Consider the following 15,677-nt stretch of genomic DNA (forward strand, 5'->3'; position numbering starts at 1 on the left):
TTCATTTATCCTTTATCTTCCCTTTTCTTAGTCTTCTCTCCATCTCTTTATTTTGATTTCCATGCTTTTGTTTTGTAGGTATTTTGTGCCGAAAGAAAAAGCATTTAAAGGAACCAAGTAAATTATTATGTGCGGGATACTGTGAGGCTATTGCGCGTGCGCGCACCCTTTCCTATGCAGGCGTGCATCCCTGTCAGAACCCGCACAACTAGGCTGAATAAACATAGCCAAACTAGAGAGCGGCCGCGCACTATGCTGAGAGGGCGCACACATCTACTGCGCGGGCGCGCATATGTCGTGTGCGGCGCGCACCGCTGGGTTTCTGATTTCCTTACCCGTTGTTGCCCAAGTTTCTTTTTTTTGGGGGGAGCCACATATATATAGACGGGACTCTTTGTAATAAAGGACACTTAGTACTAATTCCATAGAACATTAGCCTTATCTAGAGAGAGAAAATAGATTGTTATTCAAGCATCCTTTATTTTATTTAACTTTGCTAAAGTTTTAATCTTCAATGAATCAAGCAAGAATCAAAGTTTTCATCTTTCCTTAATCCTTTATTTAGTAATCGCTTCTCCTTTCCTTTAGTATTTTTTATTTGTTTTATAGTTACTTATTCTTGTTAATCTTATTAGTTTATCTAGTTGTTATTGATTTCATTGATTTTAATCATGTTTTGTTTTGAGTTTCTTGAGTTTATTTCTAGTTTTAATATTGTGTTTAGTGTCCCTTCTCTAGGCTAAACGTTTAGCTAGGGGAAGGGGGTGGAAGATATGAGTTGATATTTGATGAATGATGATGGTTGGATTGAACTTATGCCATATATTGATGAAAGACATGATTTTTACTAGCTTGAAATTATTGTTGCACTCTATTTGATGTTTTATAGTCTATATGCATGAAAGTGATTTGAACTAGATTAAGATAATCTCTATTTGAATGATTGCATGAGAATGAGTTATTAAAGTGGAGTTTTTATAGATTTTGCTTCTTTATTCTTTTTGATTTGATTGTAACTAATAGGATGCATGAGAATGATCCTTATTAGTGTAGACCTCTTTCATTGATTTGCCTAGACTATTGCATGAGAATGAAATGTTTAGGTAGAATCTTGTGTTCTTTAACATGTGTTTCATGCTAATCACCATTATTCCCCTCTCTCTAATCATATTGGACACCCCCGTATCCCTAGGGTCATTTTCTCTTGATTTTAATCATCATTTTCTTGCTTATTTATAGTTTTAGTGTTCTTAGTCAACTAAACCAACAAAAACAATCCCCTTTTTACTCTTGCATTAGTGATTATTGAATGGTGAATTAGTCTGCTTCCCTAGTGGTTCGACCCTTTACTTGCCACTAACTAGTTTAGTGTACGTTTAGGTATTATAAATGATTAATTTGATTAGGGTAGTAGCTTAGTGACCTATCTAACCCTCGATCAAATTTTGGCGCCATTGCCGGGGAAGCGGCTTATTTAGCGTCTATTATTGCTTTTGTTAGAGTCATTTTACTTTCCTTTCTTTTTGTTTTTTTTATGTTTTATCATCCTTGTCATTGCTTATTGTTTGCTTAGATTTGGTGAATTCTTAGGAGGTCTCAAGGAGCACCCTCACATCAAATTGACCATGAAATCAACCGAACCTTGAGACAAGTCCGTAGGCTTTATCAAGATGAGGAAAGAGGTTTTGGTGATATAGTTGATAGTGAGAGTGATACTTACTCTTGAAGTTCACCAAATGGATCAATGGCGGGACCAGAAAATGATGTTTTGTTTCGTGAGTTCGGAAATCCAGAGGATTATGAGCTCACGGGAGGGTTTTTGCTACCCGTCACGGAAACCAACTTCTCAATTCATCCACAATATACTAGAATTGTTAAATCGGAGCAATTTTCCGGAAGTGCAAGTGAGGACCCTATTGAACATTTGGACCGATTCTTTGAATTGTGCGCTATGATGCAAACCAATGAAGTGAGTCAAGACTATATTCGTATGCACCTTTTCCGGCAATCTCTCACCGGACGAGCAAAGAAATGGCTAAAGCAAGTAAAGCCGAACACTCTCACAACATTGAGGGAGGTGGTAAAGACGTTATTGAAGCAATTTAGCTGCAAGGAGAAGACCGCCGAAATGAGAAGGAAAATCGCATCATTTGAGCAAGAAGCCGATGAAAGTCTTGGTGAAGCATGGGAGAGATTCAAAGAGTTGGTACAAGCGTGTCCCCACCATGAGTACAATCAAGGATTGCTCATGCGGTTTTTCTACGACGGATTGGAGCCCATGTCAAGAGCCAATTTGGATACTGGGGCGGGTGGTCAATTAATCATAATCCGTCAAAATCAAGTTGAAGCCACAATAGAAGAGGTAGCAAAGAATTACTCTTGGGGGGGCCAAAGAAGAAATTCTCCTAAGAGAGGTGGTATTTACGAATTGGAGAAAGTTTATCAATTACAACATCAAATTGATCAACTAACAAAAGGGCTTTCCAAGTTGAACACGAGTGTGAATGCTAGTTCAAGTGGTGGAGTAAGCTCCTCTCAAGTTAACTCTTTCTCTTGTCAAAATTATGGAGGAACGAACCATGATACATCTTATTGTTGAGGTTTAAGCCCCGAGCATGTAGCGGCATACAACACAAGGCAAGAGGCATTTAGAGGAAGTGGCGGTGGATTAGCTTGGAGACAACCACCACCCGGGTTTGTACCTCACCCTCAATAATGGAACCAACAAGCTCAACCTTCCTACAACTCCAACCCTCATTATCAAAATCCACATCCATCTCAACCCCAAAACCCAAGAGGAAGCTACCTAAGGAATAACCAATACAACAATCAAGCCCAAGAACCTCAAAGAAATCTTCAAGAACAAGCACCCCAAGCGGAGCTAACTCAAACTCAACTCCTCCAAGCCATGCATGCGCAAATGCAATCTTTTGGGCAAAAAATGCAAGAGATAAGAGCTCATAACAAGATAGTTGATTTGCAACTAGCCCAATTGGCCGAGAAAACTCCTTTCAATTCATTATTTACTCTACCCGGACAACTACAACCTAACCCTTCTCACAACCCAAAACCCGATACATGCAAGGCGATAACATTGAGGTCAGGAACTTCCTATAAAGGGACAAATGAAGGGGATAGTGAGGAAAAGAAGGGAGGAGAGGAGAGTGTGAATGAAAACAAGGGAGGTGAGAAAGAAAAGGGTGATGAGAGAGAAGGAGGTTCGGAGAAGAAGAAGCTTGACAATGAGAAGATAACTTCAATTCCTAGTGAGGCAAGCAATCTTGATGGACCAGTTCCTTTTCCCGGTCGGCTTGCGGAGAGGAAGTTTAATTACAAGTTTGCAAAATTTCTTAGTGTCTTGAAGAATTTGCATATCAACCTCCCTTTTCTTGAAGTTGTGACACAAATGACATCTTACTCCAATTTCCTCAAAGATGTTCTCACCAACAAGAGGAAGCTCAATGATGAGCTTATCACCCTTCCACATCAAGTGAGTGCTCTTGTCCAACATAAGATTCCCAAGAAGGAAGAAGATACGGGAAGTTTCACTTTGCTGGTGAAAATTGGGAACATGGAAGCTAGGGGCGCCTTAGTTGATCTTGGAGCAACTGTTAGTTTAATCCCTCTATCCATTGCTCAAAAACTCAATATAGAGATGATCCCTACAAGGAATACAACTCAATTGGCCGATCGGTCTGTGAAGTTACCTTGTGCAGAGCTTGAGGATGATCCAATTCAAGTGGGACACATCTACGTGCCTTGTGACTTTGTAGGGATGGATATGGAAGAAGATGATAACACTCTTTTTATTTTGGGACGTGAAGCTCTTAAAACTTTGGGGGCGGTCATAAATTTCAAGAACAACACCATCACATGTGAGGTGGCCGATGAGAAGATTGTCTTTGAGTTTACTAAGTTGCTCAAGACCCCCTTGGTTGAAAAATGTTATTGAGTTAATGTTGTGAATGAGGATCTAGATCGCTTGGGGAGGGTCGTGATGAGGCCTCAAGATCCAATGATAGAAGCTCTTACATGCAAAGAAGTGTTCCACTCTCAAGAGGCTAAAGAGTTTGTCAAGGCAATGGAGGAATCCTCAAAGGAGGAAGTTGTGGAACAAGTTGAGATCGAGCTTGAGTCCAAGGAGGAGAAATTGGAGGAGATTTCTAAGCCTCCGCCCAAGGTAGAACTCAAGCCCCTTCCCCCTTCTTTAAAATATGCTTTCCTGATAAGGAGGGAAAATACCCTATTATTGTCAATGCTACCCTAGATGGTCTTAATTTGAAAAAACTTCTTGAGGTTTTAAGAAAATATAGGGATGTGATAGGGTAAAGCATTGATGATATCAAATGTATTAGCCCTTCTTTATGCATGCATCGTATTCATCTTGAAGATGATCATTCCACCTCCATTGAACCTCAAAGAAGGTTGAACCCCAACCTTCAAGAGGTTGTGAAGAAAGAAATTTTTAAACTATGTGAGGCGGGTATCATCTTTGCTATCTCCGATAGAAAATGGGTTAGCCCGGTTCATGTAGTTCCAAAGAAGGGTTGAATGACCATAATCAAGGGTGAAAAGGGAGAGGAAATCTCCACCCGGATAGTGACCGGGTGGAGAATGTGCATTGATTATAGGAGATTAAACAAAAACACCAAGAAAGATCATTTTCCTCTCCCTTTCATGGACCAAATGCTTGAAAGGCTTTCTAACCATGATTTCTTTTGTTTCTTGGATGGGTACCCCGGATTTTTCTAAATCCCTATCCATCCAAGTGATCAAGAGAAAAATACTTTCACATGTCCATATGGGACATTTGCATACCGAAGAATGCCATTTGGATTATGCAATGCTCCCTCTACTTGTTAAAGATGCATGACTTCCATTTTCTCCGAGATGCTTGAAAAAGAAATTGAAGTTTTCATGGATGATTTTAGTGTTGGTGGCTCTTCTTTTGACACTTGTCTTTTTAACATTGAAAAAGTTTTAAAAAGGTGTCAAGAGACGAATTTGGTTTTAAATTGGGTAAAGTGTCATTTTATGGTCGAGGAGGGCATTGTCCTCGGCTATAAGGTTTCAAAAAATGGCATTGAGGTTGATCCGGCCAAAGTTTCGGTGATTGAAAAGGTGCCCCATCCTACTTCCATCACGGGGGTACGAGCTTTTCTTGGGCATGCCGGTTTTTACCGGAGGTTTATCAAAGATTTTTCTTCAATCTCTAAACCTTTGACCTAATTACTCAAAAAGGAGGTTGTTTTTAGCTTCAATGAGGCATGCCTTGAGGCATTTCGTAAGCTCAAGGAAGCTCTCATTTCTTCTCTCGTTGTGCAAGCTCCGGATTGGTGCTTGCCTTTTGAGCTAATGTGCGATGCTAGTGACTGTGCAGTAGGTGCCGTTCTTAGTCAAAAGAAAGAAGCAAAATCATGTGTCATCTACTATGCAAGTAGGACTCTAGCTGAGGCTCAAAAGAATTACACAACAACGGAGAAAGAGATGCTAGTGGTAGTGTATGAATTCGATAAGTTTTGGTCCTATCTTATATGATCAAAAGTTATTGTGTAAAAGAATCACGTCGCGGTGCAATATCTCATGACCAAGAAAGAAGCAAAGCCTCCCTTGATCCGTTGGGTTCTCTCTCCCCAAGACTTTCACATGAAATGAGGGACAAAAAGGGAGTGGAGAACTATATAGCGGATCATTTATCTAGGCTAATTTTTGAGAACAAGGATGATGTACTAATTAATGATGAGATAGGATTCGAGGCTCTCATAGCTTTGGTGTCAACTTCTACCACTTGGTACGCGGTTATAGCCAACTATCTTGCGTATGGAGTCGTTCTCCCAGAGTATTCTTCTCAACAAAAGAAGAAGTTTTTCAAGGAAGTGAGAAGGTACTTTTGGAATGACCCATACCTATTCAAGCAATGTGGAGATGGCCTTTTCCGGAAGTGTATTCTAGATCATCAAATTCAAGGAGTTCTTGAGCATTGCCACTCACTACCATGTGGAGGACATGGTGGTGTTGACAAAACAGTGGCAAAAATCTCTCAATCTTTATTGTGGTGGCCGACAATGCATAGAGACGCTCACCAATTTGTTACGCAATGTGATAGATGTCAAAGGAGCGGAGGCATTACCAAGAGGGATGAAATGCCCCAACAAAGTGTTTTAGAAGTTGAACCCTTCGATGTATGGGGGGTGGATTTTATGGGGCCTTTTGTTTCTTCTTGTGGAAATCTATATATCTTTGTAGCGGTTGATTATGTGACTAAATGGATTGAAGCCATACCCTCACCTACCAATGATCACAAAGTTGTGCTTAAGCTTCTAAAGAAGATCATATATTCTATGTTTGGGGTTCTGAGGGTGCTAATTAGTGATGGAGACTCCCATTTCGCCAAAACGCAATTTGAATCTCTTCTTAAGAGTTACGGCATTCATCACAATGTTGGATTACCTTACCACCCTCAAACTCAACAACAAGTGGAGGTCTCGAATCGTGAAATCAAAAATCTTCTTGAAAGGATGGTGAAAAAATCAAGGAAAGATTGGTCTCTCAAACTTGATGACACACTATGGGCTCTTAGGACGGCGTACAAGACTCCAATCGGCACAACCCTCTATAGGTTGGTATATGGAAAGGCTTGTCACTTGCCAATTGAGTTAGAATATAAGGCTTGGTGGGCCATCAAAGAGATAAATATGGATTTATCGTTGGCCGGTGAGAAGAGATTGTTTAAGCTCAATGAACTTGAAGAGCTTAGAGATGATGCTTATGAGAGATCAAGGTTATATAAGGAGAAGACCAAAAAGTGGCATGACCAACATATTCGAAACAAGAACTTTAAGGTTGGAGACAAGGTTTTGCTTTTCAACTCAAAGCTTCATTTGTTTCCGGGTAAACTCAAATCAAAGTGGTCGGGTCCTTTTGTGATATCAAAGACTATTCCTTATGGGTCCTTTGAGTTAGATGCGGATGGTAACAAGTTTATGGTTAATGGTCATCGTTTAAAGCATTACTTTTGCAAGGAAGAAGTTGGTATCCTCGAATATATAATGCTTGATCCTTTGGATCCCAAGCCTCCCACTTGAAGAATTTTCCTCATGGTCAAGCTAGTGACCTCATAAAGAAGCGCTTCTTAGGAGGCAACCCGAGTTTTTAACTCCTTTTTTTTTTTTTTTTTTAAATATTCCAATTTCACTTTCTTCTTTGAATTTGAATTTGAATTTCATTTTCCCCCTTTTGGATGATAGGTGTTTGTAATATGAAGGAGTAAAGGATTTTCTATATCAAAGATGAGAGGAGAAAGAATTTGAATTTTGCTCTGCGCGATCCTGTACACGACCCCTGTGCGGGCGCGCCGTGTAAAATGTGCGGGCGCGCAGCTCTGTCAGAACCCGCACACTTTAATTCAAAATTGGAGATTTGAGATAGAAGGTTTCCGCAACCTAGTGCACGACCTCTGTGCGGGCGCGCAGGGAAAGGTTTGCGGGCGCGCAAGCACTGTCAGAACCCACACACTTTTATTCAAAATTGGAGAATTGAGGCAGTGAGTCTGCGCGACCTTATGCGAGATTCCTGTGCGGGCGCGCAGCTTCCTGTGCGTGCGCGTAGAGCTCCTTCGTGGACGCGCAGAGCTGGGAAAATCGGGTTTTAACCCCTTCTTCCCCATTTCGCCCTCATATTTTCACAAACCCTATTTCATGTTCTTTTCTCTCTCCTCACAAACTCAAACCCTAACCTTCCAATTTCACCGATTTTTCACAAATTCCATTGATTTTTCTTCAAATCCATAAAAAATTTTCACTCTACTCACAAATTTACCCACTTTCTCTCTCCAAAATACCTAAATTCCTCCATTTTCATGGTGTGAAAGCTTAGTTGAAGGTGGTGCTCTTGGGGGTTCTTAGTGGTGTTCAAGCTTCTACTAAGTGGTATAACTCTAAATTTTGCTATTTTATTTCTTAGTTTCACTTGTTTATGCAAAACTTTTAGTTATTAAGCATGGATTAGCTTGAGTGAGTTTCATGTGATTTTAATTTTCTTTGTTAAGGATTTATTGGTTATTAGTGTGATATTTAGTGATTTTTGGACATTGTTGTTAACATTATTGATTTGTAAACTATTTTCATGGAATTAAGTTGAGCAATTGTGTGTTAGTATTGATGATAATGCAACTATTTTCATGAAAATTGCTTATTATCATATTGTATTGTTATTGAGTGCTTTGTTGTTGATTCTAGTTGTTTTTGGAGCTATATTTGTGTGGTTAGTTGTTGGCACTAACCTTTTTGCAGATTGTTAAGGCTTGGGTTGTTGTTGTTTTGTTTCAATTATTGGTTGAGTTCGAAGGGAGTTCTCTTTTGGTTTGGTTGTTTGTATTTGATGAGGCCACAATGAGCAAAAGGAATAGTAGAAACGAGCCCCGGTTAAGGGTTGAGGAACCGAGTACTCAAACTCAACAAACTCTAGCTCAAGGACCAAATGTTCCCCCTTGATTGAGATTCTTGAACAAGGTCCATGCTACTTTCTTTAATGACCTTCAAGGTCGAAAGCTAAATCCTTCGAGACACTATGATCAACGCTCCATGAGAGCTTTGGGGATTGACGATGACATAAGGTCGCTCCTTGACAACTTAGGGATGAGAGAGTTCATCAAGCATCAATTTCGAACATATAAAGAGCCCACCTTCGAATTCTTGGCCTCATTTGAAAAGGAGCCTTATGGGAAAAACAACTTACAAATTTCCTTCCAACTTTTCAACAGCCAGCACACTATAACTCTTAGTGATCTCAATACATTGTTGGATTTGAACCCCCAGGCGGACCTCCTTGCCCCTTCATTGATCCTATTCCCAGAGTACGATGCATTTCGATGGTGGCAAACGATTATCGATTTTGAAAATTTCAACACTAGGTATTCGGTGGCCAACCATATTATCCACCTTGTTCTCCATATCCTTCACCGCATTCTGGGGTTTGCGGTGTTTAGAAAGCAAGACTTGAGTAAGCTCTCGCATGAAGAGCTCTTTACTTTGTGGGTTGCTACTAGGGAGGAGTTGAGAGGATGGATCAACAAGGGGTACTGGTTCGTCATGTGCTGCAAGGCAATCAAGTCAGGTCATAAGACGGGAGAAATTTCCCTTGGTGGGATGATTACAAGGATTGACAAGAAGCTTAACTATGAACGTTTCTTCCCCTCATGCACTCAAATTGGGTCCGACAAAGATCTATTCATTGACATACACCAAATGAGAAGGTCGGGGTTTCTCAAAGGAACTTCAGATTCCAACAATTTTCATGCTTGGATTGTTGACCGCAAGCACCATTGTATCTTGCCTTACCCCAGTCGTACATCCTTGGAGCGGAACTCTAGGAATGTATGGAAAATTCCGCGAGACAATGGTGTGTTACCCACAACTTTGGGTGGCGCAAGGAATATGGTAGTCGATCAACAACAACAACAGCAACAACAACAAAACAACAACATCAGCTACAACAACACCAACAACAACATCATCAACAACAGAAATAACATCAAGGCATGAGTAGCCTTGAAAAACAAATGATGAGCATGCAACTTGGCATGCAAAGCCTGATGTAGAACCAACAGGGTATGTTTATGCAAACCCAAGCTCTCTATGGTGCGGCTATGGAAAGGGGAGAGGTCACCCCCCGGTTAATTACCCCTATTGGCCACCCCAAAAGGCCTGGTCCCATAGTGGCAGGGATCGTAGCCTACTTGGCCCTATTGGCAAGGGCCCTCCTCCCACAGTGTTTCTAGGGTAGACTACCCGACGGAAACAGGGTACGATTATCGTGCCCCGGGGGGGAGTGATTTTAGGGGTGACCCTAACTATCCATATGTCAACCCTACCCACCCTTCCCCTCTTCAGTTTCCCACCCCTTTCGACCCGTTGCCTCATTGGCAATAAGACCTCTATCGAGGTCACTATGGTTGGCCTACGTGTTTCACTGGTGGTTGGGACCCACACGGGATACCTCTGGACGGTTTCTCTTACGACACAAAGGATGATGAAGATGATGACAAAGTCGGCCCTTGTGGCCATTAGCCCCCCTTGTTCTTTATTTCTCCCCTTTGCCCCCTCCCAATGTTTTAATTTGGCGCACCATGGACGGTGCATTGTTTTAGTGTGGGGGGTGTGTAAGAAGCAAAGGGATGTTTTTTTTTATAATGTGGGGGAAGGCTTGTCATCATTTTAGTGTGGGGGAATTTCATTGTAGGTGGTAGAGCTCTCATGGTTCGGTTGGCTTTATCATGTTTTGATGTTGATTTATCTTGTTGATTGCGATGATGATGTCTCTGGGATATTTAAATGAGCTTTTACTAATGAATTTTCAAGTGTTTGTGTAGGTGATGGCGCTCCTATAAAGAAAAATCCAAACTCCCGATAGTCCAAATTTCCCTTAATCCAAAATTTTATTTAGTTTGTTTTATTTTATTTCTATTTCTTTATTTTGTTTAAAGTCTTAGTTGCTTTCTTTGATTTTTAACTTTTTTTATTAATTTTTGTTTTATCTCAGTCGTTTCTTTCGTTTTGGCTCACTTTTCAAGCTTTTAAATGGAGATAAAGGAAGTTAAGGGGCAAATCGAGCCCCCTCTGTGAGATAGCATAATTTATCTTGTCTTCATTTCAAGCAGCGTTTGGTGAGACCTTTCCTCTCTTTTATTTTCTTTTTCTTCGGGTTTTTAGCTTAGGTTTAGCTTAGGAAGAAGTTGAATGGTTCGAGGATGTTTGCTTTTGGTTCTATGGAACCTAGGATCGTTGATGTTGATATCGAATGATCACTTGTATGACGATTGCGATTTAATTGGATTATATGCCTCGTATGTGAACCTTTTTTATTTCTTCCTCTTTCTTTTGTTCTGTTTTCCCCTTTTTGTGTTACAAGCATATTTATGACAATTTGAAATGATTTTAGATTTGAAATTCTCTCACTCTTTTTGATTGGTTCGCCTCTCTTAATGATGTATCTTTAAATGTTTATCTTCCTCGTTGATGAGGGTTTACACGATTTGAGAATGCTTTGTATTAAATTAGACACATTGTAATATAAGGTTGCCCTGTTTAAAATTTTTGAGGACGTTTGTACCCCTTGTTCACGGGAAAGTGGTAAGATGGTGTTGCTCTCTATGGTTGATAGGATTCCCCTGGTTGGTATTTGCTATATTTCTTATCCCGTGTGAGCGTCCTTTGTTCTAGCCTTCATCATTCTTGTGAGCGGCATTTAGGATCCTTAACTATGCAAATCTGAATCTTTGTGTTGGCGTCTAGCTCCCAAGATCGTGACCATATAACTCTAGAGGAGGAAGAGGGCATTTCTTCTCATTTTTCTTTGTTTTCTTTGTGTTTTGTTAAAAATTTGGTTTTCATTTTTACATTCACCCACTTGCTAACCAATTTGAGCCTTATTTCCCCTTTCTTAACTTAGCCATATTACAAACCTATCGGCCTATGTTCTACCAACCCTTGTAGTTAGTGAAGCATTGGCTTGAGAGGTTCAAGTTTGATAATGATGAAATTGAGCAAGAAAGTTGTGTAATTTTGTTCAAGTAAGGTTTTGAAAGATTATTCATGAAAAGAGTATGCAAAAATGTTTGGCAAGAAAGTTGAAACTCATGAAAACCAAGCAAAAAAATAAAATAAAATAAAATAAAATGAAAAAGATTGAAGTAATGTGGTGTTGTTTGTTTTGAAAGGTTGTAAGTTTGAGAATAGGTTCAATTCTTAGGATGTTCATGAGAGATGGCCACTCTTATGCTTCACTTAGGAATTGCCACCAAAATTTTTAAATTGTTTCCCGACCTTAACCCCTAGCCATGACATTATAACCTTACTTAAGACCCTTGGATTTTAGAGGGGCGTGGTCAAAGAACAGTGGAGGGAGATAGATTTCAACCCTTGGAGAGAGTATGCATAGTTAAGAAGTCGGGATGACCTTATGATTCCACATAAAAATTTCATTTTCTGGTTCCCTCGAGGAATCATTAGGAGCTAGCTAGGGGATGAATTGAAGCTAGTGGAGGGAACGCGGACCGTCTTGGTTGGGGTTAGGTCGGAGAATGAAATCATTAGTTCTCTATGCTTAGCTTAGGTTTGTCTTTTTCAACCTTGAGCATCTTGGAACGTGTTTTCCCTCTTTAAATTGAGAAAGATAAGTATTCTTTGGTGCATTTATTTGCGTGTGAGTCCAAATGGAGCATTTAATTACCTTGAGGCTTGATTGGTTTTGCTTAAACCTTGTCATGTTACGTTTGTTGTGTTTGTCTTTTTGTTCCAGTTTTCCTTGCTTGAGGACAAGCAAGAGGCAAGTGTGGGGGATTTTGATGAGTGGCATTTATGCCACTCTTTTATCCTTTTTCTCTAAGGATTCTCCCCTCATCTGCACTTGTTTGGCCCTTTTTCTAATCATTTTTACCTAGTTTTGTTTCCTCTTTTCGTTTCTCCTTTATCTTCCCTTTTCTTAGTCTTCTCGCCTTCTCTTTATTTTTATTTCCATGCTTTTGTTTTGTAGGTATTTTGTGCCGAAAGAAAGTGCAATTCAAGTAACCAAGCAAACTGTTCTGCGCGAGATGTTGTGCGGCTATTGCGTGGGCACGCACCCTAAGCTGTGCGAGCGTGCAACCCTGTTAGAACCCGCGTAGCCAAGCTGAAGAAACAGAGCCAAACAAGAGTATTTGTGCGACCTATTGTGCGGCTTCAATGCGGGCGCACGACCTGCTGCGCGGGCGCACAGGTTTACTGTGAGGGCGCGCTTGATTTCCCCATACCCTCAAAGTTGCGGCTGTGCACTATACTGAGAGGGCGCACACTTCTACTGCGCGGGCGCGCATATGTCGTATGCGGGCGCGCACCGCTGGGTTTCTGATTTCCTTGCGCCTTGTTGCCCAAGTTTCTTTCTTTTGGGGGGAGCCACATATATATAAACGGGACTATTTGTAATAAAAGGCAGTTAGTACTAATTCCATAGGACATTAGCCCAATCTAGAGAGAGAAAATACATTGTTATTCAAGCATCCTTTATTGTATTGAACTTTTCTCAAGTTTCAATCTTCAATTAATCAAGCAAGAAGTCAAGTTTTCATCTTTCCTAAATCCTTTTTTTAGTAATCACTTTGCCTTTCCTTTAGTATTATTTATTTGTTTTATTGTTACTTATTCTTGTTAATCTTATTAGTTTATCTAGTTGTTATTGATTTCATTGACTTTAATCATGTTTTGTTTTGAGTTTCTTGAGTTTATTTCTAGTTTTGATATTTTGTTTAATCTCCCTTCCCTAGGCTAAACTTTTAGCTAGGGGAAGGGGGTGGAAGATATGAGTTAATATTGAATGAATGATGATGGTTGGATTGAACTTATGCCATATATTGATGAAAGACATGATTTTTATTAGCTTGAGATTATTGTTGCACCCTATTTGATGTTTTCTTCTTTAAATGCATGAAAGTGATTTGAACTAGATTAAGATCATCTCTTTTTTAATGATTGCATGAGAATGAGTTATTAAAGTGGAGTTTTTATGGATTGTGCATCTTTATTCTCTTTAATTTGATTGTTACTAATAGGATGCATGAGAATGATCCTTATTAGTGTTGACCTCTTTCATTGATTTGCCTAGACTATTGCATGAGAATGAATTGTTTAGGTAGAATCTTGTGTTCTTTGGCATGTGTTTCATGATAATCACCATTATTCCCCTCTTTCTAATCATATTGGACACCCCCGTACCCCTAGCGTCATTTTCTCTTAATTTTAATCATCATTTTCTTCCTTTTTTGTAGTTTTAGTGTTCTTACTCGACAAAACCAACAAAAACATTCCTGTTTTCACTCTTGCATTAGTGATTATTGAATGTTGAATTAGTGTGCTTCCCTAGTGGTTCGACCCTTTACTTGCCACTAACTAGTTTAGTGTAGGTTTAGGTATTATAAATGATTAATTTGATTAGGGTAGTAGCTTAACGACCTATCTAACCCTCGATCAACGGCCAGGTCAGAACTTATTCCTAGCATATCACCAACTTCGAATGCAAATACATCTGTGAATTCTCTCAGCAGTTGAACTAACTCATCCCCAAGCATACCCAAAGCCATAGCGCCTACACTAACCGTCTGACCTTGTTGATCGGGGTCATACACTATATCTTGGTGATTGCCGGCCGACTAGGGCCTTAACTCTTCTGGCCGACTGCAGTCATTAGCTGCTAGGCTTGCTCCATCTTGGCCGCCTTGCGCTTCTGGCCGACATGTTATGCTGGGAGTGAGGTTCCTTCTCCTTTTGGCTCGGACGATTTTGGTCCACGTGTGGTAGACTTAATAGCCAACTGATTACATTCCTTAGTCATTTTCTGACTTCCTTGGATCGTTCCAATTTTACCATCCGTCCTCTCGAACTTTAGCAGCATTAGATGAGGTACAATGACTGCCTTAGCTGCATTCAGCGTGGGACGGCCGAGTATAACGTTATATCCAGTCAGCTCTATTACCACCAAGAAGCGGACAACCATATCTCTTCCTTCCCTTTTTTTCCCTAAGCAGACGGGTAGGTCTATCCGCTCAACTAGGTGGATAACATTCCCCCCAAATCCTACCAACGAGTGATTGATGTCTTGAAGAGCATCCTCTGGTAAGCTTAGATTCCTCAGGGCGGCAAGGCTTATGATGTTGGCCAAGCTACCCGTATCAATCAATACTTGTTCAACCTTCAATTTGTCTATCTTCATAATGAATAACATAGGATCATTGTGCAGGGCTTTGACCTCTCCCCGGTCAGCCTCACTGATGGTTACTTCAAGAAAGGGTTTGGCCTTTACAGCATCCATTAGCATCACCTTTCATAAGTTCTAGGCATCTTGCTTGATCCTTTTCATGGTGGGGCTGCCTGAGGCGAAACCTCCTGATATCACGGCCACAAAGCCTTAATTAGTGTTATTCCCATCATCTTCCTTGTCTTTTTTCTTATAATTTTTCTGTTTCTTCTCGGACGTGTTGTCTGTCCGTGTGTATGTGTAATTGGACTTCATCACGTAAGAATTCAACATGCCCTTCTCAGCCAGCTTGTCTAACAACATCTTCAGACTGATGCAATATCGTTCGTGTCATGACCCACATCTTTCTAGAAGTGACAGTACTTATTCTTGATCATGTACTTAGCCAGGCCTCTCATCGGCCGGGGCTTTTCAAACTCGAACTTGTCTTTGATTTCCATCGAGACGGAGTAACAGTCCTTGTTGAACTCATACTAGGGCTCGTCCGTCTTGACTTTAATTTCTTTGACCTAGCTTGCTGGCCGTCGGCTACCCATACTTCTTTCCTCTTGTTTCCTTCTTTCTTTCGGTCAGCCGAGTCTTTCTTAGAAGGTTGTTTCTTTTAAGCCTCCTTCACCGGCGCTTCTGATTTTGTGAGCAAACAAAAGTTCGCCGCCTCAATTTAGGCTTCGGCTTCCAGCAAAACACCTGTGTATGACTGAATCTTTTTTCTTACCAAATCGAACTTTAAACCATTATGCCTTAATCCCAGGAGAAATTCAGAATATTCTATTTCGTCCGGAAGATTATGGATTTGGGCCTTTTCTTTGTTAAATCTTTAGACAAACGAGCGTAGTCCTTCATTTTTTCCTTGCACAATTGTTGCCAAGTTGAGACTTGTTTTCCTTGGTGGA

General features: G+C 40.4%; 1 non-coding gene across 1 annotated transcript; it reads right to left on the minus strand.

The window, feature by feature from the left end:
- Positions 1-2,125: 2,125 nt before the first annotated feature.
- LOC145641131 (small nucleolar RNA R71) lies at positions 2,126-2,233 on the minus strand. Its single transcript, XR_014115197.1, has one exon. It is a non-coding gene; the product is annotated as a small nucleolar RNA R71 (small nucleolar RNA).
- Positions 2,234-15,677: the final 13,444 nt, after the last annotated feature.

This window comes from Chenopodium album, chromosome 7 (genome assembly GCF_948465745.1).
Source record: "Chenopodium album chromosome 7, dcCheAlbu1.1, whole genome shotgun sequence".
Taxonomy (NCBI): domain Eukaryota; kingdom Viridiplantae; phylum Streptophyta; class Magnoliopsida; order Caryophyllales; family Amaranthaceae; genus Chenopodium; species Chenopodium album.